General features: G+C 45.3%; 1 long non-coding RNA gene across 1 annotated transcript; it reads left to right on the top strand.

The window, feature by feature from the left end:
- The first annotated feature begins 8,926 nt into the window (after nt 1-8,926).
- Nucleotides 8,927-12,769, top strand: LOC147999746 (uncharacterized). The gene is made up of 2 exons (XR_015642921.1): nt 8,927-9,050; nt 9,287-12,769. It is a non-coding gene; the product is annotated as an uncharacterized LOC147999746 (long non-coding RNA).
- The last annotated feature ends 4,549 nt before the right edge of the window (nt 12,770-17,318 follow it).

Below are 17,318 nucleotides of genomic sequence, written 5' to 3'. Positions count from 1 at the left end.
TATGTGAATACTCATCCAGCAGAGGCTAGTGTGTATGTGAATACACACTCATCCAGCAGAGGCTAGTGTGTATGTGAATACACACTCATCCAGCAGAGGCTAGTGTGTATGTGAATACACATCCAGCAGAGGCTAGTGTGTATGTGAATACACACTCATCCAGCAGAGGCTAGTGTGTATATGAATACACACTCATCCAGCAGAGGCTAGTGTGTATGTGAATACACACTCATCTCAGCAGAGGCTAGTGTGTATGTGAGTACACATCCAGCAGAGGCTAGTGTGTATGTGAATACACATCCAGCAGAGGCTAGTGTGTATGTGAATACACACTCATCCAGCAGAGCCTAGTGTGTATGTGAATACTCATCCAGCAGAGGCTAGTGTGTATGTGAGTACACATCCAGCAGAGGCTAGTGTGTATGTGAATACACATCCAGCAGAGCCTAGTGTGTATGTGAATACACATCCAGCAGAGGCTAGTGTGTATGTGAATACACACTCATCTCAGCAGAGGCTAGTGTGTATGTGAGTAACTCATCCAGCAAATGAGGTGAACCAGTAGCCAACAAGTGCAAGGGCAGGTGCTCAACTCCATCAGTGACCAGTGATTAGAACCAAGGGAGATGCTTTCCCCGGTAGTTTGCTACAATTAAAAAGAGATAGGAAGTGCTGGTGCGGCTCGGTCAGTGCTTCTGCTGTGGAAAACTGTCCTTTGTCAAGCTTTAAAAATTGAACCTACGTTTCCTTCAAGCCTGGGTTCAAATCAAAATTTTACCTAAGTTTTGCATATGGCTCAGCAATTCTACCGTGAAGTTCGAGGGGGAAGCACACGCATACAGAGGCGGACACACCAACACTCCGAGCAGCAGCGTTCAAAAGAGCTGACAGCTGAACCTCAACCCAGAGTTTACAAAACAGCATACTCCCCAGAAATAAAAAGGAAGAAGCCACTAATGAAAGCCAAAGCACAGATGAGCCTCAAATCAACATGCTGAGTGAAGGAGCCTGAATAGAAAAGACCACGTAATATACACCTCTGCTCAGCTCCAGTTCCAGAACTCGAGAGAGGATTAGCTGTGTGCGGACTGAGAATGGAGGGCACTTGCAAACAGACATGAGGAAGCTTTCAGGTGACAATTTTCATCAACTAGACTCTGGTAATTGTTCCACAAGCCCACTTAAAACAGCTGAATTCTAGTCAACTAAATTATTAACAGTGGAGCTTAAAAAAAAAACTACTCCCCCCAAAGCATGGTGACCTGAAACAAATGGCTACTCTGAAAGGAAACATGAGGGAATGTTCTTGGGAGACACTTGATAAATTAGCATGTCTGTGGTCATTCTGTAAAGAAAGAAAAAAAAAGAGGAAAGAAAAAAATCATCTCCATGATTTCACGGGGGAAAGAATAGTGCTTCACTATATGCTTGCTGGTAATTAAAATTTAACAATAAGACACTCAGCCATAAAAATAAATCAAACTCTACTATCTGACATAATGTAAGTGGACCGTGAAAATATCATGCTACGTAAAATAACCCACACGCCAATGATATTTTTGTTTGATACTGTAGACCAAATAAAAAATTATCATAGGGTCCAGGGTGGGATGGGAGTGAGGAGTCATTATTTTACGGGTATAATTTCAGCATGGAATGCTAAGAAAACTCTGAAGCTAGAGAGCACTCAGTTACATAACACTGAGCATGTACTCGATGCCGCTGGAGTGTATAAAATTATTTAAAAGCTGTTAAAGTAGTGAATTTTGTGCTGTGTGTATTTTACCATAATAATTTTAAAAGCCCGTTTTGAAAAATGAGCAAAAAAAATCTGAACAGACATCCCACCAAAGAGGATACACAATGGTAAACAAACATGTGAAAAATATTCAATAGCATATGTCATCAGAAAACTGACGGGGTGGGGGGAGGTGGGGTGGGGGTGAGTGTGAATTCTGCCACTTATTAGATGGTCAAAATGCAAATACTGACACCATTGCAACAGGATCTCTCTCTCTCTGCTGGAGGAAATGCAAAATGATAAACAGCCACCTCAGGTGACAATTTGGTTACTTCTTACAATACTCTTACCATATGATCCAACAACCACACTCCTGGTCTTTACCAGAAGAAACCTCTTGTCTATGCACAAAATGAATGTCGGCTTCATTCATAATTGCCCAGACTTGAAAGGAATCAAGATGTCCTTCCACAGGTCAAAGAAGAAGCACATTTTGGTACTCATCAATGAGACCCAACAGAAGTCATGGAGGAACTGTAAATACACACTGCTAAATGACATGGGGCAATGGAAAAGCTACACACTAGTTCTAGCTACCTGACAGAATAAAAGAGGGCAAACATAGGGACAATGGGAAAGATCCGCAGTGGGCCGGAGAAGAAGCAAAGGACCTGTAATAGAACATTAAGACAGTGGAGCCATAAGGAAGACGGTACATTGGGCACAAGCCACTGTACACTCACTGTCCATCAGCTGTTCACCACTGAGAAACTGACGTTAATAATAATCTACCAGGGACAAGGCTATGGAGTGTGTGCTCTCACGTGCAAGGCCTTAGCTTCGACCTCCAGAGCCAATAAGATAAAATAAAATCAACAGTGGTTAATCAGCAGTAATAGATGTACCAGAATTTTGAAAAGACTTGAAAGAGAAGGAGGAGGAGGAAGAGGAAGAGGAGAGGAAGGGGAGGAGGAGGAGCAGGGGAAAACCAGGGGTAACAGATACTCTAAGCTATAATGGGAACCTTATATATAAGTTACTCAAATGTTCTGTAAACCTCAAGCCAATCTAAAGAGCAAAGTCTGTTCCTTATTTAACAATGAGAAGATGGTTCTAAGCCACGGGGAGTGGGTTGACCATTCAAGATTAGATGTAATGTACTCGAAGCAACTTTGAATAGTGAAACATGCAGAGATGTTTTTAGAGCCAGGATTATATAAAAACAAAAAAAAAATCTTGTTTGGATTTAATTAGCTGTTGTTTATATTTGTATGAGTAATACTCCAAATGTCAGTATTGCAAATTACCACCACTTACAAATAATTAGGAAAGTCATTTTTTCCCCTTTCTTCACAAAAGAATTGGGTACATTGTTTTGCTACCTGGCTATATATTTACTTATTCCATTAAGGTTTTTCGTGAGTAACATGATTACTGCTAAGCATATCAAACTGGGTTTGAACATCACCTGAAAGTTTATACCATTCAAGAACAGCTGGTTCTTGAGGCCAACAGAGAGGGTTCAGCAGGTAAGAGATCTTGCTACCCAACCATGAGGACCTGAATTCAGATCCTGAGCACCCACATAAAAAGCCAGTGTGGCCAGCCACATTTGAACCTATAATCTCAGCGCTGTAGAGAGCAGAGGCCGAAGGATCTGAAATTAGTCAGCATGCCTACCCACAGTTGTGAGCTCTGAGTTCAGTGAAAGACCCTGGATAAGTCAGAGTTGATACAATACACATCACATACACAGGTGGACACACAACTGCTCACACATGTGCATACATACACACACACACACACACACACACACACACACACACACACACACGGGGGGGGGGGAGAGAGAGAGAGAGAGAGAGAGAGAGAGAGAGAGAGAGAAGGCTCCTCACTGTGGAAGAAAACTGTATTAAACACTAAAGTATAAAGGTCTTCAAGTTTTAAAGTACACACATTTGGTAATTATTTTACTGTTGTCTTAATGAATAAAGAAGACTGTTCACTTTAAAAATTCAGATCAAGAACAGGTTTTTGGCCTTATTCAAAGCTCTATTGCTCAATTAAAAATGAATCACTGATAATCACTTGATAGTCCCCAAAAAAGAAAGTCAAGACAGAAAACAAAAACAAAAACACCCTCCTAATCTACCATTCTAGCCTTCCAGGCTCTTTCCATCTATGAGGGCAAGAAAATCGCAGAGTACAATGCAAACTGTTAGCTAGCCTTGACTAGTCTTGGCTGGAAATCTCGTAAGCACTAGTTACTCCTCAGTTGACCTGGCACCTGCGTGTTTCCTCTTCTAGAAGACAGGACCTATGAAAAGCCTGCTCCTTCACTACCAGCATTTTTATTGAAAGAACTGAAGAGCAGTGCTCAGAAGAGGACCAGCAGATCACTGCCAGGTTCGAAACTTGCTTACACAATTTCCTATCTCTGTGAATGTTGACAAATTATCCCAGAAATGCAAAAACAGGACAGTGCAGCTGGATCACCCTACCTACAGATCTGGATCTTATGTTTCCACCAACCAGTATGGAAAATATTTGGGGGGGGGATTTCTATCTGTGCTCAACACGTGCAAACATTTTTCTGTCATTACTGAATAAACAATGCAGTGTGTAATAATTATGTTCTAAGCATTTGCCTTATGGTATGTGTTAGGAGCAATCTAGAACTGACTAAAGTATTCAGGAGGATATGTGTAGGTTACTTGTCAACAATAAAAGAAAGACTTGAGCATCTGAGGATTTGGGTATCCAAGATGGATCTTTGAACCAACCCCCCTGTAGATAGGAAGGGAGAACGACATTCATCTTGCAGAATGGTAGTATGGGACAACATGTGGTCTTTGACATAGGAACTGGCACTTGCTAAATGCTCAATAAAGTGAAAGTGGTGGCTTTTTTACTGGGCTATTTATTTGGTTGTCTAAAATGATCTTGACAATAAGGTGGAAGAGGACAGAACAGAGACCTCCACATCGGTAACATCTGAGAATGCCATGAAATAGGCACACTGTCCTCAAAAGGTCCATAAAAACTATGGGATCAGCTAATATAACATAAAAGCATTCGTTTCATTTAGTAAGAAACCTTAACACTCCGAAAAAGAGCAACCTGTGCAGGGCTTCATTCACGATTACATACCCAGCCTAACTTGACTGGAGGGGATGGATTCTTAGTGTCGCCTTGGATATTAACTCTGCATCCATCAAACTAGACAGATCCCATACCCCTCCCATAGACTGAAAACATCGGAACACACTTCCCAGGCCCTAGGAGATAAATCAATTAAACCCCCACCTTGTAAAGAGTGAATGTCTTGTTGACTCAACATCTCCCCATCTGAAATTCAGTCGTGAACTGGGTACCTAAAGTGAGTGCTGCCACTGGGTGGCTGCAGTTGTACTTCTAATGTCCAGACTAGGCCGATCTATTGGGGCAGAAAACTCCATGGCTGGCCAGGGCTGCAGAGGTTGGGAGGAAATAACAATGACTGGTGGAGAAAGCAGGTTCTTTTGAAGATGCCAAAAATGTTCTATGAGTGATGATGGTGGTTGCGCAATCCATGAATATACACACCCACTGAATTAGATACTTCGGATGAATAAGCTACAGAAGATACTGTGACTTACATCTCTTTAAAACGGAATTTCTGCCCCACCCATTTGGTCTGTCAGAATAAGGATTCTCTATTTCAGAAAGCAGAAGTCAAACTCAGAGGGATAGTCCCCAGCAACAAATCTAGAAATTGACTGTCAATGTTGAAGAGAGACATGGTTCCCCAAAGATCAAGCCCCTCTGACTAATAGCTATTCATGTCTGTGAAACCACATTCGGTTTGACATAGAGTCCACAAAAGAGCCACACAGAAAGGCCCTGTTATGTAGACAGGGAGGAAGCAGACAGCCTCTTCCTCTGAGAGGCAAAATTCACCTAACAATAAATTAATAGGAACAGAAGAGATACTGTGTCCCTTTCAACCTGTGGCACTTTTTTTTTTTTGCATAACCACAACTTGATGCAAACACTATTACCAGAATTCTACAATGTGTCCATCAGTGGCTAACAGGCGCAACTGCTGGAGTCCCCAAGAGCTGACCTGTACCTCTGCTCCTTTTACTTTCCAGGGGCACCAAGTCATGATAACCTTGAATGCTGGCACACTGGAGCATTGCTGAACACGAACTGAGAGGTACCAAGGGCCTCCGAGTGGTGGAAGGTTGGGTTGGGTTGGGTTCGGTTGTTTTAACATTCGCTGTGTCTTTCAGCCTCTGAGAGATCTGGGTGACTATTTCCACCTTACAGAGGAGGAGCTCGGGTTTAGCAAGGGGCCCAGAGTCAAACAATCAATAAGCACTGAGGTCAAGGTCTAAACCCAGGAAACTCCAAATCTCCTCCTCTATCACTTCTACAGAATGAAAAGGAAGATGAGCCCCTAACACACGAAAATCATGTGGGCCAGGAGGAGAATCAGCCAGGGAGAGGAAGGGGCCCTGGGTGGCTGAGTAACACTCAGAAAAAGTCAGAACAAATCACCATCCACAATGACCAGGAACTGACCAGGCTCAACTGCACATCAAATAAGAACTCTCGAGTCGGTAAGACCTTCTCTATTTTTAACATGTGTCCCAACATACTTTGTTGCTTATGCTCAATGTACATACCAAGGATGGGGAAACCATACAGAGTTTAAGAGGCTTGTTTTTTATGAAGTCATTTTATGGAGATTTTGACATATTCAAGAAAAAAACACAAAAGAAGCTCTGGTTTAGGCTAACCCAGACAACAGTGTCATCTCAGGTTAGGTACGATGATGGAGTTTGCCGATATGGATTTGAATACCTTGAACCCACCATGGGCAGGTTACTGACTCCTTGGCTGCTTGATGTCATCATTCACAAAGTAGAAGTTAACATTAAAATGATGTCGCTAAACTCTGCCAACTGCTGGAGGCCAATTTATTGTCTCTGGTTCGCAGACAGAGGAAATCTGAACCCAGAGAGCTGGAGGAGTACTAGTTATAAAGCAAAAACAATGCTGCCTACATATAACCACGCAGTTATGTGCTCATTTCTAAGCTATGGCGGGCAAGCACTGGCGTTTCATGAACAGTAATGATCAAAATTAGTGTACAGGATCAATACACTGTACAAAGCAGCAGGTAGCTCTCAATAACATGATACCCAAAATGACGGGAAACACTGAAAACTTGTTTTAAGAGGTCGCATCAATCACATGCCCTGTTAAAGCAGTAGTTACAAGAAGCAGAGGGTGTAGTTAGTCATGAAGTAGAAAGGCCAGCAAGCATACTTATGCCACCATCAGTCTTCCCACGGAGTCTCAGAGCTGAGCCAGCTCACTGGTTAGTTAACCTTGGAATCCCAACCTTGCAATGATTCTTCCTATCTAAAGAATCCATGCTCCTCAAAAAATAGTAGAGTGCAAACTGCCAGTCATCCAACACGCCTTCTTCAGATTCAATGCTCAGATACAAAATGTGAGTCCAAATTCTAGAAGGTTTGGTCCTATGGGCTCCATTCTGGGCACAAAAGGAATACAACATGCAGATTCAAAAACTTCAGGCCAGTGGATGAAGCTGGGTGGCTCTGAGCTAGCGATTCCCCAAGCATGTGTTCTTGTTTGCTAAACCAAAAGAGATAGGTGAGATTAACACACAAAGCAAGCCATGGCTGCCACAGAGTACTGTGCCTCTGTAACCACAGGGGCAGCCAAATGTCATTCCTACATCCTAGCATCTAGTACAATGCCCAGGAAATAGCAGGCACTTCATACATTTGCTGAGTGAAGCAGAAGAGCAATTAAAGCTAGCCTGGGGTCAGCCATGCTGGTATGGTGCATGCCTTTAATCACAGCACTCTTGGGGGGCTGAGTAGGAAGATCACTGTTCCAGGCTAGTATAAGGAAACCCAAAGGAGAGAAGGAGAGGGGTTAATAAGAGAGAGGAGGAGAGGGGAAAAGAGGGAGAGGGGTTAAGAGTGGAAAGGGGTTGAGAGAGGGAGAGGGGGAGAGGAGGAGAGGGGTTGAGAGGGGAGGGGGAGAGGGGAAGAGATGGGGAGAGAGATAGGGACAGGGAGGCAGGGGAAGGAAGGAAGGAAGGAAGGAAGGAGGGAAGGAGGGAGGGAAGGAGGGAAGGAGGGAAGGAAGGAAGGAAGGAAAGAAGGAAGGAAGGAAGGAAGGAAACCAAGCAAGCAAGCATAAGGGTCAACCAAAATTTCCAGACCCAGCTTCTATGTGGGCCCTAAACTTATCTCAAACTACAGGTAACTTGTCCCCTGAAACAAGGCAGGCCCTGGTCTCTGGCCCTGGAAAGCCTCCTGATGTCTGTCCTGAGCTTTTATTTCACCCACACAAGATTGGCACTTGCTGCCCTGACATTCCGAAATCCCCTCACTCTTCAGTTTTAAAAGCAACAGGCTTACTAAATGACATCCTGGCACCCAAGTCTTTCTCTAATGAAGCCTGGGGACCATTCGAACAGCTAGGATCCTACGATGTTGAAGCAGCCATTCTTAGCTGAATGATACCATCTATTAGGAAACCTATTACAGAGACAGGAAAAGAGTCAAAGACAATTCTACTATCTGCCTTCACTTCCTGAGTATCAAAAAAAAAAAAAATCGCCTGAACTATTTTTAAATGAACCCCATGAAAAGGTACCCTTCTTGCCCTGCAAGTTGCTCAACCCTAGAATGTTTTAATTTGGCCACAAGGGCTTCCTCTGCAAAAGTTAGGCGGCATGCACATTTTAACACACACATATACCTTGTACCAAGAAGTGGGGAGGGCAGTAAGAAAAAAAGGGCTTCACAGAAGCTCAGGGAACCTTTTAGATGAGCTTAAACTTCTCTTTTTCTGAGCAAGGGCTGAGGATTCCCTCTCAGTCTTCTGAATTATAAAGGATAGTGAGAGAGAGAGGACGGGTATGGAGCAAGGGAGCGGGAGAAGGAGAAAGACGGATGTGTTCGGTCTATTTTTAAACCTTCGCCCACAGTTTAGAGTAAAGGAACACTCTGGTTCTATACTCCCACCCCTGTCACCTTCTGCTAAGCACAAGAATCAAAACCTGCACACGTACACAGCAATGATCTATGTCTAGGGAATACTGTCACTGTTCCCAGGAATGCAGCTAACCAATCAGCCTAAAGGAAAGAACCCGGTAGTCTGGGCTAGGCTAGAGCTGCATACAGGGCTCCTGCAGGGCTCGAAGCAGTCACCACCCTCCTCTTCCCAGGGATGGGCAGCGCCCCCTCCGCACCCACCATTCCCAAGGCTGGGAACCGAGGTAAGCGATTCGCCCCTTAAGAATACCAAACCATGGAAGCGTGAAAATGGGTTTCCCCAACAGGCTGCGGCAGGCTCACGCCAGAAACACCTGTGTCGCACACACCCACCGAACCCAAAGTACCACCCGAATGGCCACCTCCCGGCCGACCCTGAATGCCGAGGGCTGGGCGACCAGATTCCTCCAAGGCAACTAACTCGTTCTTTTTACGTTTCCTTCTTGCCTCGCTCGAACAGACACCCATCACTCTACGCCCGAGGAAGGATGAAAGCCGGTAGCGCGCGGGCGACCCAGAGCCTAGCGCCGCCGCCGGGTGCCCTCCTGCGCTGCTCCGGACACTCACTCTTGAGCGCGCTGATGAGCGACTTCCCGTCCTTGATGAGTTCCTTGATGAATTTGTTGGTCTTGTCCAGCTCCGCTTCGTGGGACTTGAGAGTCTCTCGGAAGTGAGGGCTGTCGAGGCAGCAGTCGCTGAACTCGAGCGCCGGGAGCCCCATTCTCCCTGTGGAGCCGGGCTGAAGGGATGCGCCTTGCACACACGCGACGACGGCCGATCCACAGGTGTGGGTGGCGCCGGTTATCCCGCGCGCGGGGTCAGCGGGAGCAGGAGACTCAGGACAGCAACCCGGATCCGGACGGACGGCGGCTACTACTGCTGAGAGACACCGAACTGCACACCGGCCGAAGGCGCAGCGTCGGACCCTTGGCGGCGCCTGGAAGCGAACGAGCGCGGCCACCGCCTCCCCGCCTCCTCTGCGGGCTTGCTCCTCAGCAGCCTCGAGCAGCCTCGAGCGCCCTCTCACAGAAGCCTCGGCCGCCCCGCCGGCGTCCGGGCCGCCCGAACCTGCTAGCGATGACCTAATCCCCTGCAGGGCCAATCAGCGAGCTTGCCTCAGCCCGACCCCCGAGGGCGCCGGGGGACACCCTGCCCTTCCGCGGTTCTAATCCAATCATATCTTTCTGAAGGCGGAGCCTGGGGAGAGGGGCGGAGTCCATACCTCCACTAGGTCCGCAGAACAAGCCCCGCCCACTCCTGCTCAGAGATGGTTGCAGAGCTTGAACAGCCCAGTGCTGCATTCTGTAGTCGGTGCGCCCCCGCCACCCTGAACCTGGCCCGCCCCGTGTGTCTCTAATCCGAGCCTGAAATAAGAGTCGTGTGATCTAGGGAACCGAAGAGCCTAGGTGTGCAAAGCAGGAAAAATCCAGAATATGAACTGCCATTCGCCGCTGTCCACCGGACACTCCTGAGCACTCGAGCTTGCACTCAAAATACAGCCCCTTACCCAGGAGAACTCCGAGCTCTCGGAGCTTGCAATCCCTGCTTCCAGTCAAGCAGAACATATTTGCTTCTTTAAATCACCAACTCCCCTTCCCTGCAGTCCTCTCGCCCCCTACTGTCCGTCCCACTAGTGGCCACTCCTGCTCAAAACCCGCCCACGACTGCAACCCACTGAAGGTTCTCTGTCCTTAGCAAGAATTCAGCCTTTTCTACTGGATTCCTAGCACAGTTTTTCACAATTTTGTCCAATGTCTGTTACTCTTCGCTGCTGCACAGCTTCACGAGGGCACGTGCCGCCGCAGTTCTCTGGTGGGGTGTTACATTCCTATTGGCTAGAACAGCGACTGGTATTTAAGAACAGATAATATGCGCTGTGTACCGACTGTGCACTGTGCGTAGTCAGCTATGCATCATTCTCCGCCTCCCTCTGAGCAATCACAGGAGTCAAGGTCAACAGCTCCCTCAGCATTGGTAGTCTGGGTTCCAGTGTCTAGAACTGAATAATGAACTCCTAGAGAACAGAGACTGCCCTTGGCTAAATTATTTCTATGTCGAGTAACTAACAACATACCTTCAGGGGGGGGGGGGGATGCTTCTTTCTGTTTTCAGTCAGTTTGCTATAATAGACACAGCACTAGACTCAGGATAGAACCACGAGCCCAGAAAGACCTTGAAACTTGACTGCTTCAGTTCTGGAGAGGAGCAGCAACCAAGGAATAGCCTTGCTGCCTGATGTAAGGATGGAAGCCCAAGATGCTTGGGAACAATGGAAGAGTGTCACACTCCAACGCGTCAGAAAAGGGGGTCCATGTGTGGGAAATTAGTTAATGTGTGTATCGAATGAATGAATGAATGAATGAATGAATGAATGAATGAATATGATGGCTTTCATAATTTGTATCTACAAAGCCAGGCTTGGGAGCAGGCTCAGATAGCAGATAGATGATAGGTAATTAAACCCCGGAAACAGTCATTCCTCCCATGCTAAAACAATCTGAATGGAAATTCCATGAAAGTAAATCTGTTTATATGGCTTATCCTGAGCACCTAAAGGTAGGCACTCTGATTATCTATTGCTACATGACGGATCACACAAAACTTCCGTGCAATAAGACGTTGACCCTGTGAAGACTCGGGGTTAGGAGAGAAGCAGTGACCCAGCCTACTGGGTGGGTCCCTACTGCGATCAGAGTCAGTGAGAGATACTGGAGCAGGGAGTTATCAGCTAGACCCAGCCCTCTCCTCAGAAAGACTGGAGGCTTCTCCATATGACTCTCGGCAGCCTCATTTCCTCAAAACATGTAACAAACAAGGAGAAGCCATCACTTTCCCTGACCTAACCATGAATGTCATACACTTCTACCTTCGTTGGCTGCTTGCAAGCTAGTCACAAGTTCACTCCAATGGAAATGGAGGGGTCAAGTTTACCACTGGTTAGGACAATGACATGAACAGGCAACATTGTCCCAGGTCATTTCTGAAGAACATATTCTGCCTTGGAAGGCCTAGCATATCACATAGCACTCAATAAATGTTAAATGAATGAAACAAAATAAGATCCACTATTAGCTGCTTAATCTTGTTGAGGAATACTGGGCAAATATGTGTATGTATAATAATCCGTTCACTGCAGTTTATTCAGTTTCTGCTGTTCTGTTTTTCTGATATGGGATTGGTGTCTAAATGTACTATGTAACTTGAACCAGGTTATGTAGTTAAACAATATGTGTGGCACAAATATATTTACACGCATGTAAATTACTGCGACATGTTTCTAGGGTCCTAGGCTATCAGGCTAATGCAGGTCATAACTCCTTACCCTTCTCCCTACCTCCTTATCCCCCAAATAGAGAAAACGATGAGGGAAAAGCAAAGAGGGAGGAGGGATTTTAATCAGTGTGGCTATACCCCTAGGAAAGGAAGACCAACCCTTCAGGTACTGACATGAACTCCCAGATGACACAGAAAAGAGGCAGAGGCAGTCAACAGGAAACATGCAGAGTTAACCAAACAGCCTCGGGTGAACTGTGATCTACTTGATCATTATCTCGAGCATTAAGTAAATTGCTCTTGCCTGGGAGGTTTGCACAGCTCCTGCCAGGAAATGATAGGCCATCAGACCTGTGGATCCCACTCAGAAGGAGCAGCAAGGGAGCCCAGATGGACGCAAAGATGATAGCGTGTTGCCCTGGAACATCTACCCGCTGGACACCTCCCAGCGCCTCCATGCCCAAGTGAAGCGTTGCTGCTCGCAGCAGAAGCAGCTCCTAAGCCCTCGTTACGGCCATTCACAAATATGTTACGGGTGTGGATGGATAATGGAGAAGAGGCCTGTGAATTCACTCTGGAGTCCTGGCAACTCACTTCCCACTCTCTTGGCAGTATTGTGAGAAAGAGGGACTTAGAATACGGCAATGCTAAATACAAAATTTTGCACGTAGAGGGTGTGCCTGTGTCTTTCTTAGAAAGCAGGCCCCACAGGGAAGGGGACTTCGGGGATGTGGGTTTGTCAATGGGAGGGAGGGGGTGCGTGAGTAATAAAGGCATGAAACTAGATGGAGGATGACAAGGTCAGCAATGACTTTCACCTGGAAAGGAGACAACAGCTCGAGAGTGTCTCTGGCCCTAGAGCTGAACTTCTCTTGCTGGGGGGTTTATTCGGTTGCTTCATTTATGTTTTGTGGCATGGTGGTGGTTATGGTGGTGGTGGCAAAAGGGACTTTGGCCACCTTAAGCATGGCAAACGTGGCTCTCACAGGCCTTGAGCTCTCCACTAAGGTCTGTTCCCTAATTTGGCTGCTTCCTCCTCCTGAGGCTACCAAGGCCCAGCTATCAAAGTATTGATGGTCACCAACCAACCCTGCCCCACTTTGGTTCACCTCATTGACATGCCAAATCAGAATATATCACCGTACTACTGTATCCTGGCCCATTGTAACACAGACCTCCTCTTTTTCTCTTCTTAAAGGTTATACCTGCAAGGTCATTTGCTGCTGTCAGAAAGCAGCTACTTTTAACTCTTCTGTCCAGCGAAATAAAGGATGGCTCTGTAAAGACAGATGTTTGGGTATACTTTTAGCCTAACGTGAGGTCCAGGAGGGAACTCCTCTGAGCAGGAGTCTCCTTCATTGACGCAGTGAGTTGGATGGGCCAGTGACCCACCGACCATTTTCCCATGTTCCAGTTCTTCTAGGGCCCTTCCACAGCCACTGGTTGGTAAGTCCCCCAGCCTGGTTGTCCTATACAGTCCCCAGGTTGTCGGGTGACCACCTTAGAGTGTCTGGTGTCCCTGCTCTAGCCTGTGGGATTGGGGAGACTGCACCCCACCATGGCCTTCACTGGTTGGGGTGGACTCCCACAGACTGGCTGCCAGTTACCAACACTCTGTCTAGTCTGGTTTGGTAGGAGGTTCCCCCCTTTCTACTCTTGGTAGTCTCACTGCTGGAATCTGGAGTCCTTTCCCCTTCTGAAAAAGACTGCAACAGGTCCTGGATTCTTCCTCAGTCCCACTGGGGTCCCTCTCTTAATAAGGAACCTTGGTGACCACCCACTCCCTCCCAGAGACCTCTCCCTTCGAGAGATACAGGGATGCCTGGTCTCTCCATTTTGGCTCATCTACCACCAGAGAAGATGGGTTCCACCCACTCCATTTTGACTGACTTGCCTTAGAATGTCACCTCCAGAATCTCAAGCAGCTAAAACTCCAAGATATTAAATTTCCTAAGCTATAGTTGAACCAAACCAAGTTTGGCCTCTCTATCCAGTAGATAATTGATCTAAATGGCCGCCTAACAGTTCTCTAGATTCTAACATCATTCAGGAGCTTTACCAGTTTTGTGAGCAATCGAAAGAGATCCTTTATGCCTCTGCTTTCTGTTCGGGAAGTCCCTGAAACTGACCAAATTCTCTAGGCGCCTCCCTCTCAGAATAATCAAAAAATCTGGGAAGGGTCACTCTTAGACAATCCAAGTTGTAAAGAAGACTCTGAGAGCAGACCAGCTGCCCGAAAGAAGCAGAAACCAGCAGAACTTCCTGGAATAGAATTAGACCAACTGAATATCTTGGGAGTGTCCCTCTCAAACCTATTGAGCTGCCTACAGACTGTGCAGCACACTCAGTGTTCCTAGCTGCACCCATGCTGGAGTAGGCTTTGGTGGGGCACCTATCTTTGGGTCATTCTGCTTCTATAAGAAACCTTTCATCTACCTTCTTGTAAATAACTCCAATAAAACTCATTACTTCACCAAGTTGAATTTTGGTGGTATATTCATTTTTAGTCTATCATGGGCTTCCTATCTGGGGTAGGTAGAACATGCCTGACATCTCCCCAGGAAAACTTTTGCCATAGTGCAAGTGTTTCCAGAATTTGTTATGTATTATATCCAAGACATATCGAAATCAACATGTCTCTGCTTAGCCTTTAAATCCAAGGCCTTAAGTACGTATAAAAGCAACTAGTTAAAGTAAACATAAAACCTTCATTTTCTTGAAAAGAAAAATGTTGTCCATCTTGATGGTGTTCTTGGCTCATAGCATTGTGGAATTTTTTTTCCTTGTTTTTTTCCTCAAGAAATTAATGATTCACACAATGTGCAGCATGCCTACTAATTTCTATCTAATATCCATTAGTCATTGATTGAGAAAGCACGCATGTATTTCAGCTATGAAGTAGGTACAGTTCTAGATACTTGATAAATATTAACCCAGTCTCTTACCAACACTCTTAGCATCATAGCTTCTTTTTATAGAAGGAGCTGAAGTGAACCACTGAGAGTTATCTGAGTGACACTGAGCTGAGACAGCTGAATGCCAGAACCAGCCAATTCTCACTTGGAGTCTAGCTCACACGGCCTGCGTTAATCACAGAACTCTAATGTGTGCAACTAAAAAATGCATTTGCTCAGGCCTTTGAGTAATGGTGGTCTTATGTCTCTTTCCTGACCATTCTCCTATAAGTAACCCCAATAAACTTACTGTTTCATTGTTTTAGACTTGGTGGAATCATTTTTTGGTATCTTGTGGCCCTGTCTAGAGTGAATTAGACATTTTTTTCACATTCACCAGGAAAAGCCAAACAACAAGGGAGTACCCACGTTTATTGAAAAATCCCTGGTTGGGAGAAAGTAGGGCAATACTTCAAGAAATAAAGTATTCTTTGATCCTCTTTGCCTACACAGATGTAAAACACAAAAAGAACAGGAGTGAAATGCTTGCCCCGTGTCTACACACCCAGGAACTGGGCTATGTCTGCTGGGGAGGAGCAACTGTGACAGACTTCTTTGACTTGTGGCCTTATTTCTCTTTAAATGTCTTTTCCAGAATATCCCATTGTTCTATTTCTTTTTGCCCTGTTGATTTTCTTTTCCTCTTTATTTTCTGTGATAGAACCTTGCTACGTAGCCCAGGCTGTCCTTGAACCATCTATGTCAGCGATTCTCAATCTACAGGTCGTAACTCATTTGGCAAACCTCTCTCCAAAAATACATTACAACTCATCGCACCAGCAAAATTACAGTTAGGAGGTAGCAGTGAAAATAATTTTATGTTTGGGGGTCATCACAACATAAGGAAGTGTATCAAAAGGTCGAAGCATTAGGAAGGTTGAGACCCACTGATCTATGTAACCCAGACTGGCCTCAAACTCATGATGATCCCCCTGCCTCAGCCTATCAAGTGTTGATTACAGACATGCATTATATTACATTTTTATTACCCAATGCTCATTTTCAGAGAAATTTGACTTTAAAATAACTGGTGTTTCTTATATTTTTGGGCTAAAGCATTCTGTCACCAACATTCTTCTTTTCCCCCAACTTATAATCTAATTTTAAAAACATTTTTGGCCTCTTAAGTTTTGTGTTTTGGTTTTGGTTTTGCTTGATCATTCATTTCTTCGTTTTGCTTCCTCTCCCCACTTTGCTCTGGGCTTTGTTCAGTTTCCCCAGAGTTGGCTTTGATCCTGGCAAAAGGGGACAAACAATGAGGACGATGACTTTTGGGGATTTTGTTTATCTGGAGATGATATCATACCTATGTGTTTGGAGTCAGTGAACACACCCCTTTTTAAATGAGATGATGGATGAAAATAGTAGCTAGGATATTTTGTTTTTTGTTTTTTTTTTCTTTAGGGGCTGAAGAGAGGATTCATTCATTCAGAGAGCTTCCAGCTCTTTCGGGGCTCCCAGGTTGAGTTTCCAGTACCCCTATCAGGCAGCTCATACCAACCCATAACCCCAGCTTCCTCAGGAGACCCAAAATCCTCTTCTGACAACAGCTAGTACCCACATACATATTGCATACACTTACACACACAAATAAAAATAAATCTTCTAAAACTCTTTAGAAAAATCAGTGTTAAAATCAACATTACTATTATATGTCGTTTCAGCTTTATTTGTTCTCTGTTTTACTTCTGATGCAAAAGTGTAAAGAGAGCTCAGGCTGCCTCTGCCCTGTGATCTGCATCAGAGAGAGCACGAAACCAGGACTGCTTTTCAGGCTAGGCCAGTGGCCAGCAAAGTTCTCCCATAAGGGCACAGAAGGTCCAACTGTTCTACTAAACTTACTCAACTCTGCCACTGAGGCCCGCCTGAAACCAGGCACATATGATGTACAAATGAATTAGCACAGTGGCTGTGTTCCAATAAACTTGGGAACACCTGAATTTTAATTTCACACAACTTTTATGTGTCATAAAATAGTCTTCTTGGTTTTTCTGGGTTTTTGTTTGTTTATTCATTAACCATTTTAACATGCAGTAACCACTCTTAGCTCACAGAGCATACAGAAGCAGGACAGACTGGAACTGGTCCACAGCCATCCTTCGTCTGCTTCAGCCAAACAAAAGAAAGATGGCCTAAGGTGTTGTGAGTCACTGTCCTCTGAGCCAATAAATGTCTATCTTGGGAAGTTCAATGGGGCCTTCTTTCTTTTTTTTTTTCCTTCGGAGCTGGGGACCGAACCCAGGGCCTTGCGCTTGCTAGGCAAAT

Source organism: Rattus norvegicus, chromosome 18 (genome assembly GCF_021556685.1).
Source record: "Rattus norvegicus strain SHRSP/BbbUtx chromosome 18, alternate assembly SHRSP_T2T, whole genome shotgun sequence".
Classification (NCBI taxonomy): domain Eukaryota; kingdom Metazoa; phylum Chordata; class Mammalia; order Rodentia; family Muridae; genus Rattus; species Rattus norvegicus.
The sequence above is the reverse complement of the archived record's forward strand: the minus strand, read 5'-3'. Positions and strand labels throughout refer to the sequence as shown.